The sequence below is a fragment of the Cryptomeria japonica genome, chromosome 2 (genome assembly GCF_030272615.1).
Source record: "Cryptomeria japonica chromosome 2, Sugi_1.0, whole genome shotgun sequence".
NCBI classification, from domain to species: domain Eukaryota; kingdom Viridiplantae; phylum Streptophyta; class Pinopsida; order Cupressales; family Cupressaceae; genus Cryptomeria; species Cryptomeria japonica.
Window position 1 is genome coordinate 466,663,535 of NC_081406.1, and position 13,716 is coordinate 466,677,250.

Sequence of the window (13,716 nt, forward strand, 5' to 3'; positions counted from 1 at the left end):
ATTTCTGAATGATGCTATATTTCTACTTTTCTTGCCAGGATCACATTGGCCCTATAGTTTTACACAAATTAGAGAGGTTCCCTATGCATTGTCTTGGGCTTCCATCACTTTTGTTTGACCCAAGTGCACGGACCCCTGAGGAAGCACTAGTACACATTGTAGGAGAAGCAAGGAGGACTACTCCTTCTATCTTGTATCTGCCTCAACTTCAACTTTGGTGGGAGATGGTGTGTATATCATTACATTAGTACACTTATACTTTTAAAGCTCTACGCCTTTGGGATTTCCTTTGATATATTTGAAATCGCTTTGTTTTTTTGCTAGAGCTTCTTAAAATGACTATATATCTGATTTTGTTTGTTTCACTGAGCTTCATAGGCCCATGATCAGCTAAGAGCTGTTCTACTATCTATACTGGAAGAATTGCCATCAAACCTTCCTTTATTACTTCTTGCAACCTCCTCTGTACCCTCTAATGAATTGGATGGAGAAGCTGCATCCTTGTTTGGTCATTGCTATATGTATGTATCAAGGACATCATTGTCTTAGTTTTTGTATTTTTTCTGCTTAGTTTGTTCAAGATTATGCTAAGGCATGTGAATCCATTCTATATAGCATTGAGTACCAGGTACCTCGTTAGCTTCTGACTCTGTATAAATTGAATTTGTCATTGAATTGAGTGTACATGAATTCGATGGTATCTGGTACACCTTGAATGCATTGCAAATTTTATTTTGGTTTATTATAATAGAAGGTAAAATCCTGAATGGATTACATTCTTTTGCTTTATGTGCAGTTACCAAGTAGAAAAACCAAGTTCAGATGACAGGTGTAGATTCATCTCGCAACTGGTTGATGTTGTTCTTACTATCCCTGATCAACAAGTAGTAATTACTCCTAAAAAGAATGTTTCTAATCCTGAACTTCCAAAGGTACCAAAAGCAGCAAGAGGATCAAGTGAAATTGAGCTACGTGCCAAGGTAGAAGCAGAGGAGCATGCTATTCGACGACTCCGAATGTGTCTTCGGGATGTCTGCAACAGTGATGCATCAATCATTATTTGATTCATTTATTGAGGACGTGTTTACCAAGTTAAAATTAATTTTGAGTTCTTATATGTATCCACATACAATGTGCAGACTTCTGTATGAAAAACGGTTCAGTGTCTTCCATTACCCTATCATGGATGAAGACGCTCCTGACTATTATGCAATAGTTCAAAATCCAATGGATATCACTACTTTACTGCAGCGAGTAGATAATCGACGTTACTTGACATGCTCAGCATTCCTGCAAGATGTGGAACTAATTCCAGCCAATGCAAAAGTAAGCATGATTGGACATGCCTATGATCCTATCAGCTTTATGGGGTTGAACAAAAATTTGTTTTCCATTCATTCCTGATAATAACTATCATTAGTTTTGCATAACAGGCATATAATGGTGATGACTACAATGGAGCTCGAATTGTCAGCAGAGCATATGCACTAAGGGATGTGGTATGGTTAAATATGCTAATAATAGAGACATACAGTAATCGAAGTTCAAATGTTTTATGTCAAGTAGTAAGCATTTATTGTTCACTTTGCTAATCCTTGTCTTACGCGTAGTCAGATTCTTGGCATGCTTTCCCAAATGGATCCTGCACTAGTTGCCTTTTGTGATAAAATTGCTGCTCAGGGTGGGCCAACTTGTTTGTCAGAGGATTCAACTAAAAATTTTCCTTTGAATCCTGTTGCTCAACCAGTTCATATTACAAGAGCAAGTGAATGCTTACGCAACGTTCAGCCTGATATGAATGTATCTCAAAGTTACGAGGTCTTGAAGCGCTCAAAGCAGAATAGTGATCCTGATCAAGGTGGAATTATACTTTGCACCATGCCACTTGTAATCCTTTTTAATTTTTGATATTTAGAATTAGAAACACAATTGTATTGAAATTCTCAGAATGTGTTTTTTCTACAGGTAAAGTTGTGGCTGGGGACTCTGATCCATTTGCTGAGGACAGATCACAACCCATGGAGATTGATACTCCTGGGCAGAATACTCTAAAAACAAAATGCCTTCATGGTAGTGTGACAAATGAGGCATTTAAAGGTGTGCAGCAATGTGAGGCAAATAATCAAGAAGAAATAATGAATCAACCGGAACGCAAATCCTCTTCCAAAGTGCCAATAAGCAATCACTTGGCAGAACAGATTGAATCAATAGAAGATAATTTTGTGAAATGTACCGAAGGTTATGGAATCTCAGAACTTGAAAGACTTTATGCTCTAATTTGTCGAAGGGTGATATCCTTAGCAGATGCGAACAAACCTACAATTATTAAATTCTTGAAGGACTTCTCATCTGATGAAAGCAATTTTCATAGATAGTTTTGTAACCGAATGTCCTATGAAGTGTTTTTGGGGCTCTAATTTGTCGAGGGGTGATATCATCGAAAGATGTGGACAAAACTATGGTTTTTAAATTTTTTAAGGACTTCTCATCCGCCGAACGAAATTTTTAAAGAGATTTTTGTAACGGAATGTCCTATGAACTGCTATGTTACCAGAAACGCGACAGGAGAACTTCGTTTCGCGTTTTCCCCGTCGCGAACGGCGGTTTCCAAACTGCTGTCTCACAGTCAGAGAAATTTAAAGGAGTGAATTTTGCAGTGAAGACCTTAATCCTGCTACAGGGGAAATAAGAGAAGATATCATTAATACTGTGATATATGCACAGGAAATCTTGGTAATACATAGGTTTCAGTGAGAATATGCTCACTTTGTAAACAGATTTCTTCATGATATTGTTCTCTTTCAGGTTGAAAAAATTGATTTTTTGTTATTGTCTCCATGGATGAGTGTGCATTGCTTTCAAATTGATATGTCAAGGACATTGATATTGGTCTTCGTAGTCTTTCTGAGTTGCATTTTCCATTTACTGTCTTCATTCAAGGAATGGATTAATCTGGTCTAAATGGAATATGGAGTAATGTATGTTCATCTTTGGATTTCTCGGAAGAATTGCAGAAAGTGTCTATTGGTGGGAGTGTTTCTATAATGTAATAATACAAAGGCGCCCCTTGGATGTGAATTTGTAGTGTCGTGATGAGTCTCTGCATGGTTTGGTATTTGACTTTGTTGCCAAGATGAAGCACTGATCTGAGTAGTTATTTGTTCAAAGGTCTAAGCATTCATTGGAATTCAAAGATGAATCATTTGAACACTCTATTTTCAGTTATGCTCTTTGCTTTGTTAGCTTAGGATTCTTCATGTTCTTTGATTTAAGAAGTGAGATAGTCGAGAACACTATCAGTTTGAGAAGATCTTGCATATTATTTTATATCTGCTTGTTGTTGCTGAATAATATATCATTTTTGATAAGGGATACCTTTAGGTCTAGCAGAGTTTAAAGAGCAAAAGGTGTCACCCTTTGGGTTGAGTTTTGTTTGTTGGCCAAACTAACATTTAAAATCAAGAATAAGTAATCGCAAAGCTTTGGGTTTTAATGGGTATAATTTTGGAAAAAAAAGTCAGCACACTCGACTTGTGACTACACAAGACTAATGGTTGTTAAAGCAACTAGGCATTCTACTACTATTGGAATTAGTATGACAAAAAATGTTCCAAACAAATTACAATGTAATATTGAAAATTTTTTATTAAGATGAGAGTAATAATATTAAAAATCACAGCTGTGAAAAATTTAAGATCTTTTTGAAATGCTGCATGTTTGATGTTTGTGGTTTGTGATTTGAACTGCTCGATTAAAAAATCTTTGTTTAATGCCTTTAGTACATCTTAAGATAAAATCAAGAGCATTAAGTTACATCATTCTCTTTTTTTAGGCTGCTAATAAGTCCATAATGAATTAAAGTTTTTACCTTAATGTATTGTGTTCAAACTCAATTGGAAGGAAATATTTTATCCCATAAACTATTTCATATGGTGTAAACAAGTTGTAGTCTTAGTAACAATCTATCAAAGAAATTGGCCTATGCCATATTTCAGTACCTTAGTAACAAACTATCAAAGCCTCTTTGATAGAAAATATCACCAAGGATAGTGAAGTATGGTGTACATTGGAGGAAAGTTTTGTGTTATTTATGTGAAAGGTTAGGTGGTGAAGTTTGACCATGGTGGTAAGCGTAAATATCATGATACTAGGGTGAATAAGGACCAATAAGCTATCATATAAGTTCAAAATTAGGGACATTGTGTGGGTATTAATAATTTCTCAACAAGAACTTAGAATATCGACTATTCTATGGCATATCCAAGACACATTCAATTATGGCTATAGTATCATCAACTAAATTGTTTTTCCAACTAGATTTGCAAGAAATTATTCTTGAAACTATTTGCCATGTATTTGTAGGTGATCAATTCACCATATTTTGTTTGATATTCATCATTAACCTTTTTTACTATTAGTTTAGAATAACCGTAAACAAGGATGTGTTGGATATTCCATTGAATTGTTATATTAAGACCAACAAGAAAAGCTTCATATTCAACAACATGGTTTGCTCATGGAAAGCTAAATCTAAATGCTTTCAACATGGAATTTCCTTGAGTATAAACAAGATTCAAACGCTTGCTCCATGACTAGTACAAGAACAATCAAGACATAACTTCTATATAGAGGGCTCTTCAATAGTAAAGATAGATTCATCAAGATTATCTATAACGAATGGATGATTATCTATAAGAGGTGCCTTAAATAATTGATCCATAGAAACCTATGCTTTAATTTATTTTTTATCTTAAAACTTACTGTCAAATTCACCTAACAACGTTACCCTCTTAGCCATATTAATTGTAAGAGAATTTTTGAATAAGAGGCATTTGAATGGATCCAATTAATAAATGAGATTTGCTTGGTGACTAAGCATGTAATGTCACAATTTTTGTGTACAAAAGAGACTACTAAACATTACCGTTCCATAGAAATATAGGAAAGCTCATTTTTCATGAGTGTTTGATTGATAATAGATTGTTTTCTCACAATCTTGTTTATCATTTTGTGCTAAGAGTGCGCCCAAGGAGACTAGTATAGTTGATATGTAGAAGTATGTGATTATTTTAATAGGAGACATAAGAACCATTGGTGATGCAATATAGTCTTTGATATGATCAAAATATTCTTAGTAGGATTCATTCCATTGAAACCCACCATTTTTCTTGAGATGGTGGGGAAATGGTTGACATTTGTAAAAAGTTGTGCTATTAATCTTCATATGTCTAGTAGCTTTCCTTGAAGTCAATTATATTATTTTAAAATTTTAAAGGGGTGGCATATCCATGATAGTTGTAAACTTAGAAATATAAACATCTATATATCATTGAGATATAATAAAGATCAAGATTTTTTTGATGTTATACCAAAAATACATTTCTTGGAATTAAGGCATATATATATATATATATATATATATATATATCTGTGTGTGTGTGTGTGTGTGTGTGTGTGTAAGGATTCAAATATAAATTCAAGGAAATGAGTGGTATTCTCTTATTTTCTATTTTCCCATTTGAAACATCATCTAAATAAACTTCCACAATTTCTATGGAGCATGTCATGAAATGTAACTATCATTGCCCTCTGATAAGTAGCTCCCACATTTATCCATCTAAAGGTGTCACTTGATAGAAAAAGATACCTCAAGGGAATTATGAAAGAAATTTTGTGTTGGTCTATAATAACAATTCAAATATGATTACAACTCAAAAAACAATCCACAAGTGATAGCATTTTATAACTAGCTTCGAAATCAATAATTATGCCAATGTTGGAAGGATGAAAATCATCTTTTGGGCAAGATGAAATAACATATTTGAAGGTTATACATATGCATATTCCTTTTATGTTTTTTGACATGAATTATAATGGATATCCATTCAACATAGTCAATTGGGAGTATGAAGTAAACATTTAAAAGTTTTTGTAGTTCTTCTTTGACTAGTAGGGCAATTTTAGGATGCATCTAATGTAGTTTTCCTTAATTGAAACTTAGCATTAAAAAACCATGCATGGAGGTGAACCAAAATAGAAGGGTCCAATCCAAACATGTTAGCATAGGACCAATAAAAATATATGAAATGTGCTTTGCAAAATTGATGACACTCTGTGTTCTTTTGGAGGATTTTAAGCTGCAAATATATAGATTATTTTTTATCCCCAAATTTTTATGAATACTAAGAGGTGGGGGGGGGGGTGAATTACTATGCTCAAACTTTTAACAAAACTCTTAAGCAATTTTACTACAAACCAGTATAGTAGTTTAAACAATAAACTGATTAAAACACAAACAAGCCAAATAGCAAATAGAGAATTCACCCACATAAGAACAATCACCATAACACAAGATATTTTGATGTGGAAACCCAAATGGGAAAAACCACGGTGAGTAAAACTCACAAGTCAACTATATGCAGAATAGTAACCAGACCGGTTAAGGTTAGATCGGTTAAGGTCAGACCGGTTAAGGCCTTACAATTTTCTTCATCAGAACAGATCTTGTTAGGAATCCAGATCTCTATTAGGAGATAAGTCCTGTTAAAGACTACCTTGTTAAAGGATTTCAGATTCACAACTGTGAACCACCTTGTTAGAGGATTTACAAAAGGCTTGACTGGGCCTACCCAGTTAAGGATTTCAGACTTGTCGAAGAGATTAGTAATCAACAAGTGAATGATCTAGACAATAGCATAGAATGCTTGATTAGATCCTTGACAACTATTTGTTAATGCATTGCAACATTACTTCAGTCTTCTATCCTTTTCATGTTCAATCTCTATCACACGATGCTTCTATAACAACTCCACTTCTTCAACATACATACACACATACATTCATTCCTATAAAAACCCTAGACATGATGTCCTTAAATAGGAAGCTGATTTCATGTCAGTCTAATGAGATTGGATTACAATTTCCTAGGTTCAAAGCATCTAGACACATTTGGTAACATGACACAGAAGCACCGCCAAAGTGTCGGTGGATGATAACTCATCACACTCTACCATTTTACTTCTTAAGCACAATATACTAATAAACAAAGACTGGTAAATTGGAACATAGTGTTTCAATAAAAAATATTGACTGCTGCTAGGGGTCCTTGTTCCACTTGAGGTCTTCATACCGCTTGAGGTCTTCAGTCATGCTTTGACCGGAAAGCATTTTCTGCAAAACATTGATAGTCTTCTACAAACAAAGACTATTCATTCAATGGCATATAATACCGGTGTGAACAATGCAACACATATTACCGGTGGGGATTAACTCATACATAAAATAAGTGTGTGTCCATCAATGGCAATCACAACTAAACATCATCAAAATACCAACAAATTTATGTCATTTTTATTTTCAATCAAGATTGCTAAGTGATATTTTCATTGTGGAAGTGCTAGGGGAAGATTGGATTCCTCATGTAATAAGGCCTCTGAGAATTTTTCATCACTAAAAAAATCTTTATTTTCATCTTTTCTATGTTTGATAGCACATTAGAGAGGGTTTCTCTAGGGGATTGTTTTTAAAAAAAGTACGACTAAGGAACTCTTCCTCTTCCCCAAAATAGATAGTGGTATCAAGATTGATTTCAAATTATTTTATATGATCTCTCATTTTAATACCATTGCAGAGTTCCAAGAATTTGACAATTATCTCATTATCTTGAAATGTTTTTAAAGGCATGAGGTTTTGCTAGTCTCAATTAATAAATGATGCATATATAAGTTTTGTGGAAGAGATTGGTGATATATAAAAAATTGAAAGAGGCAAGATGGTCCATCCCATGGTATTTTCAATATTGTCAAAGGTTTCCTTTGTATTCATAGAAGTTACATGGTGTACATTATTTTTCTAATTAAGTAGCATGTATCCTAATCAATGACGGTGAACATTGTATTGTACTTGAATCAATTCAAGAATATCTTACTCATGTCAGCCTAATTTTTACAATTCATGGTTTCACATATATGTGTAGACATCTAGAATTGCCTTAACGCCCATGAATGCCACTTTTACTAATTTTTCCTCTTAACTAATTAAATAATTTAAAAAAAATTTAATTCATCCAACTTTATTTTCCTATTCTAAATTTAAAAATTAAAATTCCCTCTCTTCTCATAATTAAATAATTTTTAATTATTTAATCATCTTATTTTATTGTAATATTAATTGGATATTTTTATTATTTAATTAACCCCCTCATCCCATTTAATTAAATAATCTATAATTAAATATCTTTCAAAATCAATTTCTTCCAAAATAGATAAAATATTTATTTTAATTATTTCTCCTACAACATATGTTTAAAATGGCTAATTATTCCCTCCCATTAATTACCACCAACTTCCACTTCAACTCATAATCACCTTTTTTTGATCAAGCCAATTAATCTACCTCACTCCCAATCAATTCAAATAATAGCTCAATCATCTATCCCAATACATCAATCAAGCCAATTGGCTAATCAGTCAGTCTGACTCACATGAGAAATCAACTCTCAATCAAATTGTCTCAACAATCCTCAACCATTGATAATTCCATTGCTATTCTAATGTGAATTGTTGATCAATATCATGAAATCTATAAAAGAAAACCTAATTATCATTCATCAATAATCATAGTCTTCAAATTTTTTTGTTATCATGTTGTAGGAAAAGTTTGACGATTTTGAGAGCCATCACATACAACACAAAAAGAAGGAGAGCAATGGAAGTCTCTTTCATGAATTTGACATTGGGTTTACTTTGTTATTGATTTTTATTTTTTACTCTTACATTGATCGCGATTGAGAATTTAGTAGTTGATTTGAGTTTGTGGTTTCTCGTTTGATCTATTACATGTTTCACATTTTATATTTGTTACATTTGATGAACCTGATGTGAAATCATGCATTAATTAAATCTATTTTGTGCGTTTTTAAATCTTACAAGTTGCAAGTTTTATGTACTACATTCATGGAATCTTCACTAGATTTGCTTTAATTGGTAATGCAATTGTAGGTTGCTATGCCACATTCACATAAAATAGTGATGTGTACACAAAGGAAAGTGTCGCACACACATAAATTCACAATGGGGTGACCCCACAATACTTGGTTACACTTTTTGGTACATCTTGATTTTTGTTGAAATCATACATTTTTTAAGAAAATATAGTGATTTAAGCTAGAAGAGGTCCCATTTGAAGTAATTAATTGAGGAGAGTTAGATCAAAGGCTCTTAGATCAAAATTTCTTGGATAGAGTCTCTCTACTTCTAAATCATACCCGCAATGGAGTCTCCTTCACAACTATCAAAATGTTGATTAAAATCCACCTTTACATTAGGTTTTGGGGGTCAAATGAATTCATTTAATAGTTTTGAGTTTTAAAGTATTTAGTCCTTATTATAAGCTTTCCTAATAGTCTAATTTTTAATATATTTAATTTCATTAATATATTTTATGTTTTATTTCTTATGAATTTAGGTTTTTCATCGAAAATTAAGGACGTGTTTCACACATGGAGAATTTGAAAAATAGAAAATAAAAATTGTACAAAAATATATTTTCCCTAGGTAGTGATATCCTCATTTCAACACAAAAAGAAGAAGCTAATTCAAATGCATAAAAAAAGAGTTATGCATTACAAAATATGCATCTGTCCAAATTACAATTACTCTATCTTCAAAAATTAACTAAAAAAAATTATGTAACAAAAAAATTATAAAAAATGTCCATTCACTAGATACCAGTGTGAGAATTCCATATTTCAAAAAGCAAGTGGGAGCATTGGAGAAACGTATTAACATCCATCACAAGACAAACTACATAGGATTAATTTTGTTGCATGTAGTTGAAAATGCCCTTGCAGGTCCGTGTATATAAAAAATTGTAAGCGTAGAAAAGGAATATGAATTATTTGATAGATTGCCTCAAAGAAATAATTTCTCAACCCCTTGATTGTAGGGATTAACAAAATGGATTTGGTTAAAAGGCTTTAGAAACTTGCAACCCAAATTAAATGGCAGGTGTGAAGTCAGAGTCTATAATATAAAAAAAATAGATAAAATGTCATTATAGGGGCGTAACATCTTCAAACATGAGGCCAATGGGGATAAATATTAAAAGGGTCTAATATATTCTTAAAACTAAGCGTATGATGAAGGTCTTGAAACCTAAACATGAATTAAGATTTGTCTCTTAATAATGAAGTTTTGATGTGTTCCTTAAAATTTTAATTTCTATGCATCAATGATTAATATCTTACCTTAGTCCTAAATTATGAAACAATATGTTCATATCCAAGTCAATTGTTTGACTTTTATGCATTACATACTATACACATTAATGTTCATGAGTGAATATTAAAATACTAGGAATTTCTTTGAAGATAAAATATAACTTAATTACATGTGACCACTATAGATCCAAACTCAACAGAAGGTCTATATTATCTAGCTATTAAACATAACATTGATAGCTTGTAAACCAAATAATATGAAATTTTATACAAGATTATAAAGATCACGCATTTTTAAATTCTCTACCGAATGACCACGTAACAATCTCTAGGGCCTATTAGTATTAGTCTCAAATCTTAATACCATTTTTTCATAGATGTGGCCAACAAATCTACTCTAGATCAAATTCTTATCAACTATTGAATTTGTTTTATGCCTTGTATTTTTCATACATTAGAGAGTGTTGGCTATTATAAATAGTATGTTCTATACATTCTAATCAAATTACTTCTACATGACCTTATCTATTGAATTAATTTGACTTTTGTTTACATATATAGAGACCTACAACATCTCTAATGGGGCCAAGCACAAGTTGATAGTTGAAACACCTAAAAAGTCAATAGCTATCATTCTCCACTCGTATAATAGCCATTATTTGGTATTTATAAATCTACTATGATATCAATAGTGACACAAGAGTGACCATGTATGTCCAGTCACCATTAATGAGTGGCTTTAAAACATAATGAGGCATCATGGTTAATTATTTCTTAGTTCTTCTTTCTACCATGAAATACCTAGGGTACTAATAAAAATATACCCTTCTTATTGTCTAATGTGCTTTAGCACAACACAAAAAGTATAAAAACTACTAAAATCAAAATTATAAGCAACTAATGATTACAACTATTGGATTTGACCATATAACTTCTTGATTATGGGGTACTACCCAGGAACATACCTTAATAGTGCCATCACTAGATCATGTATTCTCCTTTTATCATAGATAAATCTTCAAGGTGATCAACACCCTTGGTGTAAAAATAGGGATATTATTAAACATGCATTCGTAAAATTAAACCCAAAAATTTAAATGAAAAAAAAAATCGAACCCAAATTAGATCATACTTTCATTATTCAGATAAGAAATTTCCATAGACAATAACTTTTATCATTCAGGGTAAGATATTTCAATAGACAATTGCTTGTTTTGTCAAAGTAGGAATATTGTTGACCTTTACAATAAATGTGTGGTTTTGTATTCACAATTATACTAAGTTTATTCAACATTATAATTGTGGGATATTACTATACAGGTTATCTTGTTTTATATATGTGTAGAGTGATATTTATATGTGTAGAGTGATATTTATATAGTTTTATAGTATTTTATTTCAATGCTTTGTTTGTATCATTTTAGCATATGATTTGATTATTTTGATGTATTTATTAATTTAAAATTTAGTTGATTAAGATAGTATATTTTATTTTCTTGTTTAGAATCATGTTATTTCTTACTTGAATAGCTTATTCATCGTCAATAAAATTATACAAAGGATTTCTACAGATAATCTTCATTATTTTGGACAAGTTCCCTTTGTGATCTTGTATCTCCATTTTGTATCGCATTCTTAATTTTTTCTGATCCTTGAGGGATCTGGGCTAGACCGGAGGTTTTCTTCCCTCCATTCTTTCCTACTGGTGCCCACACTGAATGGAGGTGTAAATGTAATTCTATCTATTTTTTAAAAATTAATAAAATTCTTTGGCCTCGACCTTTTATCGATCAAAAAAAAAAAAATACAAATTTTCATATTTCAAATCTAATAATTCTCAGATCCAACCATTACTCACTTATATGAATGCCAAATTTTAATTTCATATATCGAGTGTTTACATATTTTAAAATTTCATCCTAAGACATTTTCACATTATTCAAGAATGTTTTGATAGAACATTGAAAAAATTCTTCTCTTTATTTGCATATGCATGTCATTCAATCACATCATAAATCAATCTAAAGTTAACTTTGTTCTATCAATTATCATCCATTATCAAGCTAACACTTAAAGGTACATTCTAGTACAAAACTTCAATTGGCTTACATTTGCAATATTAGGCACTTGATATAGTGATGTTCATTTTCCTATTGGTGTAAGGGCATGCTTTTGGAAAGTAAAATTCTACAATTTATGAAGTTTCGTAAGTAAGCTTTAGATTGTGTGTGGAAGAGGTAAGATCATGCAATGGCATAAATAGTGCCATGAGTTCTTCATGATTGATAAAACCACATTGTTTGCACATAATAGCAAAAAGATAGAGCACAAATGATTATAGTCAATGTAATGTCCACATGATAGTTGTGCATGAGTGATAGATGACAATCAAACAAGATCAATAATTAATTTTGGATGTCATTAGATGATCTAACCAATATTAACTATAACATTTTTAAGATTAGCAATGTATGTTGTGTCTTTAGGGCATTAGAGAAAGTTTATAACTTTTAATGTTGGAGCTTACTACATTGGTAATAAAATTCGGGTTTTAGCCACTAAATTATTTTATAATACCTTTTTGAGCCTAAGAAACTATGCAATATCTCATTATAAAATTTAATAAGTATTAATTTTGTGTATATAGTCAAGGTCTTGTCATTGTCCTTACAATAGGAGTTGAACCTAAATATTCATATAGTCAAGATTGGATATGTATATATTTTATCTGAAAATGTCTATTCATTGTTATTTGAGTTATTGAAAAGAATTGTTCTCATACCATCTCCTTGTTGAACACACCACAGGATTGAGAGGGGAGGGGGGGAAGGGTAGAAGTTGGGGAGGGGGGGGGATATTAGTCTGGACCTAAAAATTTACATAATTTCTAATCTTAAATTAAAGTTCAAGTCACAACTATAAAAAATTACTGCAATAAGAAATCATGAAAGCACAAAGCACAACAAACACATGAGCACAAGATCTAAAACAATCCTTGGAGTAATTTTTTGGCACATCACTTGGAGGGAAATTTCCAAACAATCCTTATAGGTTGCAAGTTAATGCAATTTGGCAATTTTATGTAATAATGGCTACCATAAGAATAATTGGGAGAATAAAAATGGGGGTCATCTAATGGTGCTTGAGGGCCTTGAGACATTTCATGGGCTTGATTAGGAGTTGCATGAACTATATCATCAAGTGAAGATTAGATGACTAATTCATGTGATATGATAATGAATACAAATGTGCAAGCCATTAGATCAAAGCAAGATCAATGGCCACCATTCTCTTTGCTAAATTTATATTATAAAATTATAGAAAATAACAAAAAGGAACTTATATAAGATAAATATCATCATAGGGGCATAACATCCTAAGAAGAGTGCATGTCCTAGGGGGATAGAGGCAAAATGATAATGAAAATGTTGAATTGACAAATGTTACCCCAAATATGAAACCCTTGGCATGAAATATCACACAAGCCTTGTTGTAGA

General features: G+C 31.9%; 1 pseudogene; it reads left to right on the forward strand.

Annotated features, from left to right (window-relative positions):
• LOC131057257 (ATPase family AAA domain-containing protein At1g05910-like) overlaps positions 1–2,375 on the forward strand; it is a 67,248-nt pseudogene extending 64,873 nt beyond the window's left edge.
• Positions 2,376–13,716: the final 11,341 nt, after the last annotated feature.